This window comes from Microtus oregoni, unplaced genomic scaffold (genome assembly GCF_018167655.1).
Source record: "Microtus oregoni isolate MIOR12 unplaced genomic scaffold, Mior012 000006F_ref0000085, whole genome shotgun sequence".
NCBI classification, from domain to species: Eukaryota; Metazoa; Chordata; class Mammalia; order Rodentia; family Cricetidae; genus Microtus; species Microtus oregoni.
This window is the reverse complement of record NW_024543065.1, coordinates 33,139,670-33,152,769: the sequence shown is the minus strand read 5'-3', so window position 1 is coordinate 33,152,769 and position 13,100 is coordinate 33,139,670. Positions and strand designations below refer to the sequence as shown.

At 36.5% G+C, this 13,100-nt stretch overlaps 1 non-coding gene across 1 annotated transcript; it reads left to right on the top strand.

The window, feature by feature from the left end:
* The first annotated feature begins 6,297 nt into the window (after positions 1-6,297).
* Positions 6,298-6,462, top strand: LOC121450229. Its single transcript, XR_005974565.1, has one exon. It is a non-coding gene; the product is annotated as a U1 spliceosomal RNA (small nuclear RNA).
* The last annotated feature ends 6,638 nt before the right edge of the window (positions 6,463-13,100 follow it).

Sequence of the window (13,100 nt, the reverse complement as noted above, 5' to 3'; positions counted from 1 at the left end):
AACCATGTGCCTCTGTACAAGTCTGTGATGTGTCCTGCTCTGCAGGGAAACCGGAAATACTGGATGTTGCTTATTCATGCCTGAATGTTTCAGAGCAACTCTGTGAAAACAGAGACATCAAAGAAATATGCCTCAGCAATCACACAACAAAATTATGTCCATGGTAGCATCATTCACTATATATCTCTCAGTTATGATTGCTCACCTGTTTCTTGATGTAGATTAACAAGCTCAAACAGGCAAAGTTTATAATTATTAGGTCTGTACTGCCTAGTCTCTCTTATATGATGAAGTTTTTCATGTACATGTCACAAAGAACTTTGTTTTATATATTCATTATCCTAACATATATTTACTTTTAATTTAAGGTCAGAGTTTTAAAATTACTTGTAAACTTTTTGGGAATTTTACAGATGAGTACTTTATTTTCATTATTTTACCCCTTCTTCTAACTCCCAATCCTCTCAAGACTCCTGAATCTCTTTAAACTCAAGGACTTTTCTCCTTTTATTGCTATACACATATTTTTACAGACAGTGCTCTATTATTATATGTATCTTAAGTAAGCTTATAAAATTATGTTTCACTGTGTTTTTTTCCTAACATTTGAAGGATTATTTATTTCTCATCCCTTCTTCTTCCTTGGTATAAATCCCTCCCTTTTCCCTAGTTGAAGCTTCCCACACACACTCCAGTTTTCCAATTTTCCTCTTCATTTCTTCAAAGTCTTCTCTTTACAGCTCCTTCTCCTTATGTCCTCCATTGTCCCTTTCTACTTTTCTGGCTTCTGTGATTACTTCAGGTGCGTACTGAAATGTAAAAACTCAGAGTTAGCACCACAAATAAATGAGAACTTGTGGTATTTGTCTTTCCAGGCCTGAGTTACTTCACCCAGAATAAGAATGTCCATTTTCATCCACTTGCCTGTAATTTAAAAGAACTCATAATTTCCCATTTTCTATTATTAATATTAAAAGAATGTTGCAATTTAATCAATTTTATATTTCTTCTCTTAGTCATTTTGAGAGCTCACCATGACAATGAAAACAAAAATCTGAATAGTAATACATTAAAACTCTTAAATTTGCCCTTGACATTATTATACAGAAATAAGTGTAAGGATGGTAACATAAAAGTTTATGAAAATTGAATGCAGATTATAGTTGGGACAGAAGCATGATTCAAAAGTAAACTCTCACTGACCTCTGCAACACTTATTTTTCATTAGAACAACCAACATCTTCATCATTATTTTTTTATACATATTCTTTAATGTTGTTTTTAGCCTAGGGAAGGATGAGATACCATTTACTCAAGTATGGACTGAAATAATTGCAAAGTTTAACAACTGCATTGGTTATGATGAGGCTAGCAGGTGGAATAAATATTTGACATTTCAATTATTAATTAACCTTCACCCTTTACTCTACTCTCACCACCATAACAGCCATTTGGAGGTATTCTTGGTTTAATACCTCCTTTGGGCAGCTCTACTGTGGGAAAGGACTTACAGGTCCAGGGTCCCTCCAATGTGCTGCACAGAGCCATCAAGAGTACTATGAATCTGCCTCTCTCCTAGTCATGACAGAGATTTACACAGGCCATACCTAAAGTGAGTGACTCCTGGCCAGAGGTAAATGCAAGTATCCAACTGCAAGGGAAACTGGCAAATTGAATTTAGATGTTCCCAGATAAGTCCCAACTAAGGAATGATGTGGTCGGTAAGCCTATCTGACCATACTGTTGTCCTTGCTTCATTTGCCCCTTACCTCTGCTTTTGAGTTAAAGTTGACCCAATCAGTACTTCAAATTTTAACAGTGTTTGCTGCTGAATACAATATTAACAGTATATACAACCTGACATTTTTGGAAAATGTTATCAGGGACCTGAAAATTATTATGATTCTATGTGAAACTGATCTTTTAATTGCCAAGTCACAACAACAAAACAAACTTTAGCTCACTGAAGAAACCCTAATCAAATAATTTTTCCAGCATATTTCCAGAGCATTATGATGAAAATTTGTCACAGTGTCTGCTTTTCTCTGATTCTACCACCAAGTATAAAAGTAAATAAGATGTAATTAGTGAACTTTTAAGCACTTGTTTCAAAGTATGATTGCTGAGAAAGTAGCCTGGTCACATAGAGCCTAACTTCATAGTTTGATTAGTAATTTTAGTTTTTATTAAGATACAAGAAATAGACAAATTCTGCATACAGTTTAATGTAAAGCATCAACGAGTTTGAGCATATATGCTTATTTGTGCAATCTTCACCGCAGTCAGCACATAAACATGTTCACCACTATCATTCAATAGCAGCTTTTGTATTAATTTTGAACACACTACTGAAGGAAGAATTATGCCGTGCTGGTGGAATTACATGGCTGATAAAGTGTTGTCTCACAAACACAAGGACCAGGATTGTATTCCCAGAACCAACTTAAAGATGGCAGGTGTGTTCACATGTGCCCCTAATAAGCCAGGGCTGAGGAATTGGACATAAAACAATCTATAAAGATTACTATAAGCTAGTTCGGAAGTGTCTGTCAAAAAAAAAAGCTTATCTCAAAGAAGATGGGTAGTCTTCTTCTTGGGGATGATATCTGAGGCTGTCCTTTGACCTCTGCCTTTATACACTCACGTAACATTCAAGTGCCCGTGTACCTATGTATGAATACGTATATACACATGAACAAGACAGTAACTAAACATAGTGGCACGTGTCTTTGCACTCGGGAGGCAGAGGCAGGTGGATCTCTGTGAGTTTGAGGCCAGCCTGGTCTACAAGAGCTAGTGCCAGGACAGGCTCCAAAGCTACAGAGAAACCCTGTCTCGAAAAAAACTAAAAAAAAAAAAATAAAAAAAGAAAGAAAAGAAAAAAAAAGAAAGGCAGCTGTTCAATCTGTGTGTTGGCAACTACTGATGCTGATTATTTGAATCTGTGACAGATACATATAAATGCATCTAAGACGTAACAAAATGACTACATTCTTATAAATCTGAGTTTAAAACCAAATTATTTTACATAACAAAGGACATTTATATTTCTATTCATATATGTTAGCTCGAGCATCAGCTTCTATGCTACTTACTGTACTAGAATTTCAGAGAACACTTATAACAGGCATAATATGGTTAGCTGTATAAAGAAGAATAAAATCCAAACCATTTATTTTCTGTCTTTAATAGAATGGATTGCAAATTCATATGCTTGTTGTCAGAGAGAAATGTTTGCCTACAGACTTAAGATCTGGAAGATGCTATTCCCTATTTTTGGAACAATGGGGAAATGATGATCAGACTCAGTCTTTTAGAAAGATAAATTTAAGGGAACTTTGCACATTTGTCAATTAAAGTTAGGACTTTGAATACAATGAATCCAAAACCTCAAAGGCCAAGCACACGACACCATAGTCTCATAACTGAGAGCCAGTGCTCAGCTCTGACAAGAGAGAATTGGTGCTAAAAATATCTATTTCTTTCTAACTTACTTCTGCATGTGCTCTAAGAAAAGATTTCTGGAAACAGTTTCAAGAAAATATGAAAACTCATATCTGGAGTTTCCACACGATGAATTTATATGGAATATTCTTGACGTACAAGCAGAACTAGACAGCAAAGAGGAGAAACAGCTGTCCCCAGAGTCCCATCCATACCTTAACACACCCCAAAAAATTATTTGGAACTCAAGGTGATCAGATTACTGATTAGGAGAAAATCTCTCTAGAGGAATTGGGGCTTGGAGGAGTAACTTTCTCACCGTACAAGTCAAGGGCTACTCCAGATGTTTTTTTTTCTTACTTCTATTATGAACAGAAGTGCAGATGGTTGATATTCAAAGTGCTCTGGTTTCCCATCGCACAAAGGAATACCTGTGGGTGGAGTACATATCACCAGCAGAACTTCAAGGTTGGAGAGGTTGTCTCAAATCTAAGTTCCAAAAACTGACCCCAATTACACTGTATTTAATTTTGTGTAATTCATTTAAAATATTTTTGGAGCATTACAGATAAACATGAGAGTATTGTTTGCATGATAAAACTGTACCATGATACCAATGTTGTATTTTACAAAGATAATTTATGAGAAGTGAGAATTCTGTTGTTGGAAAGAAAGAAATGTCTCCTCACCTTTCTTGTTAGATTTCTGTTTGGATACTACTGTCTTCCCTCAAGCAATAATTCTATCTTTGGCAAGGAAACATCAGTTATTATCCTTATGTTTGTTACAACAATAGCAAAGGTGTATAATCTAATATTAATATGATAATAAAATAAGTTATGAATAGAAAAACTATGACAGGAAAGGGGTGTCTTATTTTACATGACAATACTATCATTTACAAAAGCAAATCTATTAACTCAGGCTTCTTCCAAAGTTATGTCAGAGCAGGTTAGTGGCCATTTAGATTCATTATCTTCTTTAAGAAATCTAAAAAATGGTGTTTCAAAGGGTATAACAGTAACTGTATACTGTAGATGCATGGTTGGCAAATTAGATATAAAGTAAATGCAGACTAAATGATAGCTATTTAGGTAACTCCTATGGTACTTATTAGCCTACATAGGTCCTTAATATAAAAGCTTTCTCTTGAATATCAATAGCTGAACCACTGTGGGAGGAAATAAAAACCTTGTAAATGTTGATGGGATTTAGGGGGTTTGTGGTCCATTCATTGATGGAAGTCAGTTTCTGAATAAACAAAATAATAGCCATATTCTTTTAGAAACCGACTGGGCTACTTATCCCAAAGCAACAGCATTTGATATACTTTTTCAACCCTAGTTATTCCTGGGCATATGTTGCTCACTATTCTGACAGTTAAAGCAATGAACCTTAAAAGTACCCTCTCTAAACCTTGAAACTTTTGAATGAATACATTGCATTAAGGGGAAAAAATTATCAATATATTTAAGTGAAGAACTTGAGGTGAACAAAAAAGCAGATTACTGTTAGTCACTGGTTAGGTCCTACACACACACACACACACACACACACACACACACACACGGTTCTAATAAGGGAAAATGGGGGAAGTGCAGAAATCAGAGTGGGACAATGATGTAGAAGAGCATTAGGGTTAAGAGGAATGCACTTTGAGGGTGGATCAAGGAGCCCTGGCCCCTGTAATGTAGGTGGATATTGTTAAAAATAAATAACGTGTTCTCCCCAGGAGACTCCACATCAAACACCTGTCAAGCTAGAGCTTATTTTTAACCCTATAGGAGTTGTTTCAGACTTTTCTCCTAGAAAACTGAATGGGAAGTAAATTTATGTTTTTTTAAAGTGTTAAATTGGTGGCAAATTGTTAAACAACATTATAAAATTAACAACTTGCTCTATCATTTTGATTATTGACCTACTGCAGTTTTCATGTATAACTAGTGACTTAATTCTGGTCTTGCCAAGATCTAGGGGAATCTAGCTCTCTTGTTAAGTGGACCTGTCCTTGGACTCTGCTGCGCTTTCTGCTGCCTCTCTTTAATTCCAGTTTTTTTCTACCTAATTCATAAAGTCTAGTTCTATATGTGTTCTGATAGATAAAAACTCAATGGTGACTTACACATTAAATCTCAATGATATTCCTAAAATCATCCTGGAAAGACAAATTCTACAATAAGTTTTATATCTGAGCTTCTTTGGTAATATCTTCTTTCTATAGACATTGACCAGTGACTAAGGTCTTATATTTTTAGTGAAATGGATGCCTTTAATGTGTACGATGGAAAATGTGCTATATTAAATTTTTTGTAGTAGGACGAATAGATGAGGATGTATTCATAGCCTTTCTAATATGAAGTAAGGGTTATCTCAGAAGGCTTGGGCTGTTATAACACTGCACATTGCAAAGTTTTCAGCACTGGCCTTACATTTGAAAGATGGCTTTCAAATCTTGAAATAGCCTGAAGATGTGTCTCCATACAGTTTAGGCCTGGAATCAACTCAGGTAGCTAATGTGGAAATGCTGTTTATGATAAATGCTTTTTAGTTCACCTGGACTCCTGGGCTATCAGATGCACCTCTGATAGTGAGCAGTAAAGACCAGCATTCAGGTATACTATGCTTGTGATTACCTAAAATAAAATACTAAGCCTTGGATGAAAATTCTTGATTAATAACTTTTGACCAATGTTATACATTGCTGCTGGGAAACTGAGGCACTCTACCTATGATTACCCTGAGAGAAGACAAATGTCCTGGGCGGGAAGACAGCTCAGTGGATACAATGCTTGCCCTTCAAGTAGCAGGATCTGAGTTTGATTGCCCAGAACTCATGTAAAGTCTGGGCATTCCATACTAACCTAATGGGAGATACCATGATCATGATGGTGGTTTTCCCAGGGAGAAGCTTAGCCACTGAGTAAGAATGTTTAGAATGTGCTGACCCCTGTGATTTCTCCAAATGTAGGAAACACAATGATTTGAGGTAGTGGGGGACTGCATTTGTGATCTTTCTTGGGTGTGGGTGGCTGTTGTTCATGTACCTATAATCTAAGCCCTCCTACGGCAAGACGGGAAGTAGAAACATGACAGCAACTGGAAACTCAAGGGCCAGCAAGAGAAAATACACAGAAATGTGCAACAACAAAGAGACCTTTCTTCAAATGGGGTGAAAGATGAAGGCCATCTTTCAAGGTTGTCCTCTGACCTCTACACATGTGCCATGGTATTCATGTGCCTGTTTTTACATTCATCAAATGCATGTACAACACACACACATGATAAAACATCAGAAAATAATTTTAATTAAAAATTTACAATATTTTAAAATTACACTTCACTCTATGTTTTACTTTGTTTTTGCTAATTTTAGTCTGTATCCTCACTGTGTAGTGTACTATAATCATGAGAACAGAATCTTTCCTGGGTTTTTAATTCTTATAAGAAATCATCAAAATTTGGGGGACTGCCAGCACATTTTAGATATTTTCTTTTTTTTTTTTTCCATCATTGGCTAACCTTTAATCACCACCTGAGCACACAAACACAGAATTAAATTGGACCACTGTGGCCAATATGATTCCCTAATATTGATTAACATTGAATGATCACATTGTCTCCTTTGTGTAAAAATAAAAAGATGGCAATATTTCTAGGCATAAGGCTACTTTTCTAATGAATATTTAAAATACTTCAGGAAGCTGATGAACTTCTTGTTTTTATCTTCATAGTAAGCAGGACTGAAACAAAAATACTTTGAGAAAAAGGAAAAAAGTTAGAAACCAAAATCTAGCATAATAATGATATAATAATATTTTCTTTTTTTATTTTTCTTTTTTTAAATTTATTTATTTATTAAAGATTTCTGTCTCTTCCCCGCCACCGCCTCCCATTCCCCCCCCAGTTAGGTTCCCCCTCCATCAGCCCGAAGAGCAATCAGGGTTCCCTGCCCTGTGGGAAGTCCAAGGAACCCCCACCTCTTTTCTTAAAGACTAAATTATCAATGGTTTGTTGATAAATAAAACCACCATTCATGAACCTGCTGTGTTTTAGAATTTCCCAGTAAGTCACTATTCTTCAATCTGAATGGATTCCTTGATAATATAGTACAAACACACATACCACACACACACACACATACACACACAGAGACCATTATATTATTCTATTTAATATCAATGCCAAGAAAACAGTTAATTTAGTGAATCACACTCAGCTGGAAAACATTTCCATCTTTGCCTTTATAGGATGGATGGATACCTACACTTCTCACATAATTTGTTTGGGGATGAAATGAGCTATCATAATGTGTACAGGTGCCAGTAGTCATTCAAGGCCCTTTTCTTCTTTCTTTCTTTCCTTCCTTCCTTCCTTCCCCTTCCTTCCTTCTTCCCTTCCTAATCATTCTATACTTTCATCATGCTGATACAGTAGATGTTTTCCAATAGATTTTCTTAGTTACACACTCTACAAAACTCACCTAATATAAAAATGTTTTTGACTGTTGACAATGCTTTATGGAAAGTACAGTATTGCATTGATATGTTCTGGAAAATTTAACAGGTAAGGAAGAAGTTGTTCTTTCTGGTGTTGACAGTAATCATAGCAGGGAATTTCTTTCAACACCGCTTCATCCAGTGATACATACTACCATGCAAGCAGATAATTGATGCATGTGACCTCTAATCCATACAGTCAGATTTTTTTCCTCACTTTTATTTTAAATTTTGTATTCACTTTGCATACCAACCATTGATCTCCCTCTTCTTCTTCCACTCCCCTTCCTCTCCATCCCCCATACACTTCTCAGAAAGAGTTAAGGGAGTCAAAAAAAGCCTGACACACCGAGTTGAGACAGGACCAAGCCCCTCCCTCCTATGTCAAGGCTCAGCAAGACATCCCACCATTGGGAATAGGCCGCAAAAAGGCAGCTCATGCATGAGGGAAAGATCTTGGACACACTTCCAGGGCCCTCACAAAGAGATCAAGTTACACAACTGTCACCTGATGTGGGAAGGTCATTGATTAATTAATAAAGAAACTGCTTGGCCCGATAGGTCAGAACACAGGTGGGTGGAGTAAACAGAACAGAATGCTGGGAGGAAGAGGCAGTGAGGTAAGACACCTCAGACAGATGCCATGCCACTCCTCTCCAGGGCAGACACCATGAAGCTACCACATCAGAAATGCTGAATTTTTCCTGGTAAGACTGGTGCTACACAGATTACTAAATATGGGTTAGGCAAGATGTGAGAATTGGCCATTAAGAGGCTAGAACTAATGGGCCAAGCAGTGTTTAAAAGAATACAGTTTCCGTGTAATTATTTCGGGCATAAGCTAGCTAGGCAGCGGGAGCCAGGTGGCAGGAATGCAGCCCACAGCTTCCCTTTACAGTCACCCACAGGCAGAGTGCCTTGTTCCATCCCGTGCAGGCTCCCTAGTTGTTGTTCTAAAGAATGTGAGCTCCTAAGACCTCAAGTCATCTGTTTCTGTGGATTTCTTGGTTATGACCTTGACTCTCCTTGCTCATATAATTGCTCCTCCCTCTCTTCTACTGGACATCCAGATCTCAGCCAGCTGCTCAGCTGTGGTTCTGCATCTGCTTCATAAGTTACTGGATGAAACCTAGATGCCCCTCAACTGAAGAATGGATAAAGAAAATGTACATACATTTACCACAATGGAATATTAATCAGCTGTAGAAAACAATGACATCATGAAATTTGATAGAACAAGAAAAAAATCATTTTGAGTACGGTAACACAGACTCCTCAGTAAGACAAATAAGGTAAGTACTCACTCATAAGCAGATACTAGATGTAAAGCAAAAGATAACCAGGCTACAGTCCATAGTCCCACAGAAGCTGGGGAGGACCCTAAGAAAGATGCATTGATCACTGTGGGAAGGGAAAAGAGAAGAGATCTCCTGGGTAAACTAAAGACTGGAGACAGGAGGAGTGGTAGAGGGGAAAGTGGGGGATGTGAATGTGAGGGATTGGATGGCCACATTACTTCAACTACTTATATGGCAACACAACAAAGGTGCTTGTTTTCATGTGTCTTTTTTTGTTTTTTATTTTGATTTTTATTGAGGTCTACATTTTTTCTCTGCTCCCCTCTCTGGTGTTAATTCTTTTACAAGGGCAACTTATCACAAATTTGCAGAACTATTTTTTTTAATTTTATTATTAAAAATATTAACTTTCTTAAGTAATAAGTAAGCTGACCCTGTTTGCTTAGGAAATTGGACATTTGTTTCAGTTGATAGTTTAAAAATGTAACATCAGAGTCTTCTATTATTTGATTTAAAAACAGTTTTCTTAATGTGTTTTTTATTACCAAATGCTTGCCTGTTATGACAATATGACTGATGATCCCTGAAAACCTCCTCACATATATTCATAAACATTACGACCATTTCTGTGTTGTTTGTACAAAGTGTTCCTATGAAGCGTATCTTGTTATAGTTTGAATTTTAACAATTTACAAAGTGAGATTAAAAACATATGCTTGAAACACAGAGAAAAAATTACCAAAATGACTTAAGTATAGTTAACAATAATTTTAAAAGATTTATTTGCATAAGTAGACATCAACTCAATACTATGATCAAATTGCTATACATCCACATTTGGGACTTTGTGGAAATGTAGTTGTGCAAGTCACCTTTGTTTGATTTCTCAGGCCATGACTAGTACTTCATTTAGGATTGCTATTATATGAATTTTTAGGCAAAGACAATAAAACAATTGAATTCCTTAAAATGGAATCATTCCACCTTGAAAATAAAACAACTTATAGTAGCAAACACACCTGGTAATTAAGGATATTTTCTTTGTGTTTATCCATATAACCTTGAATTCTCACTATATTGTTGTGAACTCTCTTGTCCCAAAACTAATGCAAAAAAATGAATATATTCCTAACATACGTTTAGGTAACCAAGTACCAAATTACTCAGAAGACAGTTAGAGCCGCTTATACGTTTCACTTGAAAGTGATTTGCAGAGATACGAAGGAGTAGAGTAGAAATGCATTAAAAGATCATAAACACCAGGGACATACAAATGGAATTATAAGGAAGCAGACCCTCATATCTTCTCAGATATCTGTTTTCAAACAGTCAAAATACATTAGAGATAGGGATGGAAAGCATACTGGTAGCAAAAATATAAGACAGTGTATGGAAAATAATACAAAGAGTTCTGAAGAAACTACAAATAAAACAAGTATATGATTCGGTAATCTAACTTGAGGGTATAAAAGAAGAAAATAGAATTCATTTCACTTTCATGTTCATTGTTAAGTTATAATAACTAAGCTATAAAAGCAATACAAATGTTCTTTGCTGGATGAATAGAAAAATGTATAATATACACAATACATATGAATAATAGAGTAATATAGATGATATTCACTCATATCAGAGATCCTATCACTTACAACAATGTGAATGAATGAATATCTAGGCTATCAAGAGATAATCCAAAAACAAGAAAGGAAAAAAGAGAGTGAGTGACGGGATGAGGAACAAACTACAATATCCTTTATGACAGACAGTTTTAATGTTAATGACGATACAAGCCTTTAGACATGTATGTGAGGCATGTTAACTGCAAAATTCCAAACACAATGAAGCATAGGGCAAAATTGCAGTCATTAGTGATTTGGGGTGCATGACATGGGGGAAATGGTGTCAAAAATCCAAATTTACAATTATAAAATGAATAGGTTCTGGAAATCATGAATGCTTGAATTTTGCTCAGAGAATAGTTATTAAATTTTTAACACAGATGAGGTCAGGAAACATAAAATGTTAGGCAGGGACTCAAAATAATTTGTCCTGATTTTTGACTAAAAGCATGAACTATCCTTTCCCCTGTCCAGGTGTCTTAGTGATTTGTTCAATGGCTGTAAAGAGACACCAAGACCAAAGCAATTCTTTTTTTTTTCTTTATTTCTTTCTTTCATTTTTTTTTTCCAAAACACTTTCTCTGTAGCTTTGGAGCCTATCCTGGAATTAGCTCTTGTAGACCAGGTTGGCCTCAAACTCACAGAGATCCATCTGCCTCTGCCTCCTGAGTGCTGGGATTAAAGGCATGTGCCACCATCACCCTGATGACCAAGGCAATTCTTATTCAGGAAAATTTTTAACTTGGGACTTTCCTATAGGTTAAGAGGTTTAGTCTGTTATCATCATAGCAGGGAACATGTGGCATACACAGCACTGGAGCAGTAGCTGAAAACTACATCCCGAGCCAGAGAGAGAGAGAGACAAACAGAGACAAAAAGAGCAAGAGGGAACCAACCTTGGCTTAGGACTGGGCCTAGTGTGTTTTTTTGAAATCCTAAAGCCCTTCACCAGTAAATATTTTCTCCAAAAACGTCACACACATATATAGACCTATGAGGACTGTTCCTATTCAAACCACCATAACATCCCAGAGGCCAGGAGTACCAGAAGGGAGGTCCCCTCTCTTGCTATCTGTTTTCCTTAATAAGTATCTGAGCTTGCTGGCTAGATATGGGCTGTGACCAAAATTCAAATCTATACGCTATTTGTTTCTGGTAAACAATTTTAGAATCAAACTTCTATATTTTCATGGTAGGAATGTATTATATCTATTCTCCAATTCTAGACTATCTCCCAGTGACTTTAAGGGCTCAACTCCTGAGAGAATAATTACCACTATAGTCTTGGAGGCCACTGGAATGGGTATTGGAAATCTTTTGGGAACTATTGAGAGAAAGCTATTTCATCTTGATCAAAATAATAAAATCTACCTCCGGACTAGCCTTCAGATGTGACATTCTGGTCTTCTTCCCTAAAGATTAAAACACTAAAGACTATTGTCTCCTCTTTTGAGTGATAATCCAGATGGTTTTGTCAATCTACTGGACAGAAGTCCACATAGAAAATTTGAGTCAATGAAGACAAGACACAGATGAAGGAATAATAACTACCCCATTAACAAGATAATGTGTTTATCCTTCTAGGAGCCTTCACACAAAGCTGCCAATAGCACCGCAAACCTTCCCATTGTTCTGAGTTACCCAAAAGCATATTTTCTTTACTCTCTTCCTATCCCTGTTTCAAAAATTTGCACAAAACACTTGCCATTTACCTAATTTTGTAAATTGTATTTCACTAAAGCCAATAAAAATATCTACAGCTATCTTTATTGAATGAAAAACTTCTTTCAATAAATCACTCCTGCAATTATTTAAAAGTCATATTGTTACAGGGAGTGTTCCAGAGAAGATTACTGAGATACAATTTATACCCAACTGGAAGTCACCTAGCAGGCTTGGATTTCACTCAGATTGGCATGAGGGACCCAAGTGAAGCCTCCAGAGTTTAGAACAAGGCAGCTCTAAAGGGCAAAACCCCACATCCTATTACCTCTTTCTACAACTCCAGGTGAGTTTTCACACAAACAGCCAGTTCAGCAGGAGCTAAGAAAAGTGGTTACCTGGAAGGGGAGGTCTCCACAACAGGCAGTTTAATAAAAGAGAAGATAAGTTAGCTGGGCCATCTTCACCTTGGGTTCCTAGAACAGAGTTGATTAAGTTCCCACAGGATTTTCTATCAAGGTGATCAAATTCTAGTCAAACTTAACATGGCCTGAGCCAGGAAACCAGGTGTAAGCATCTCT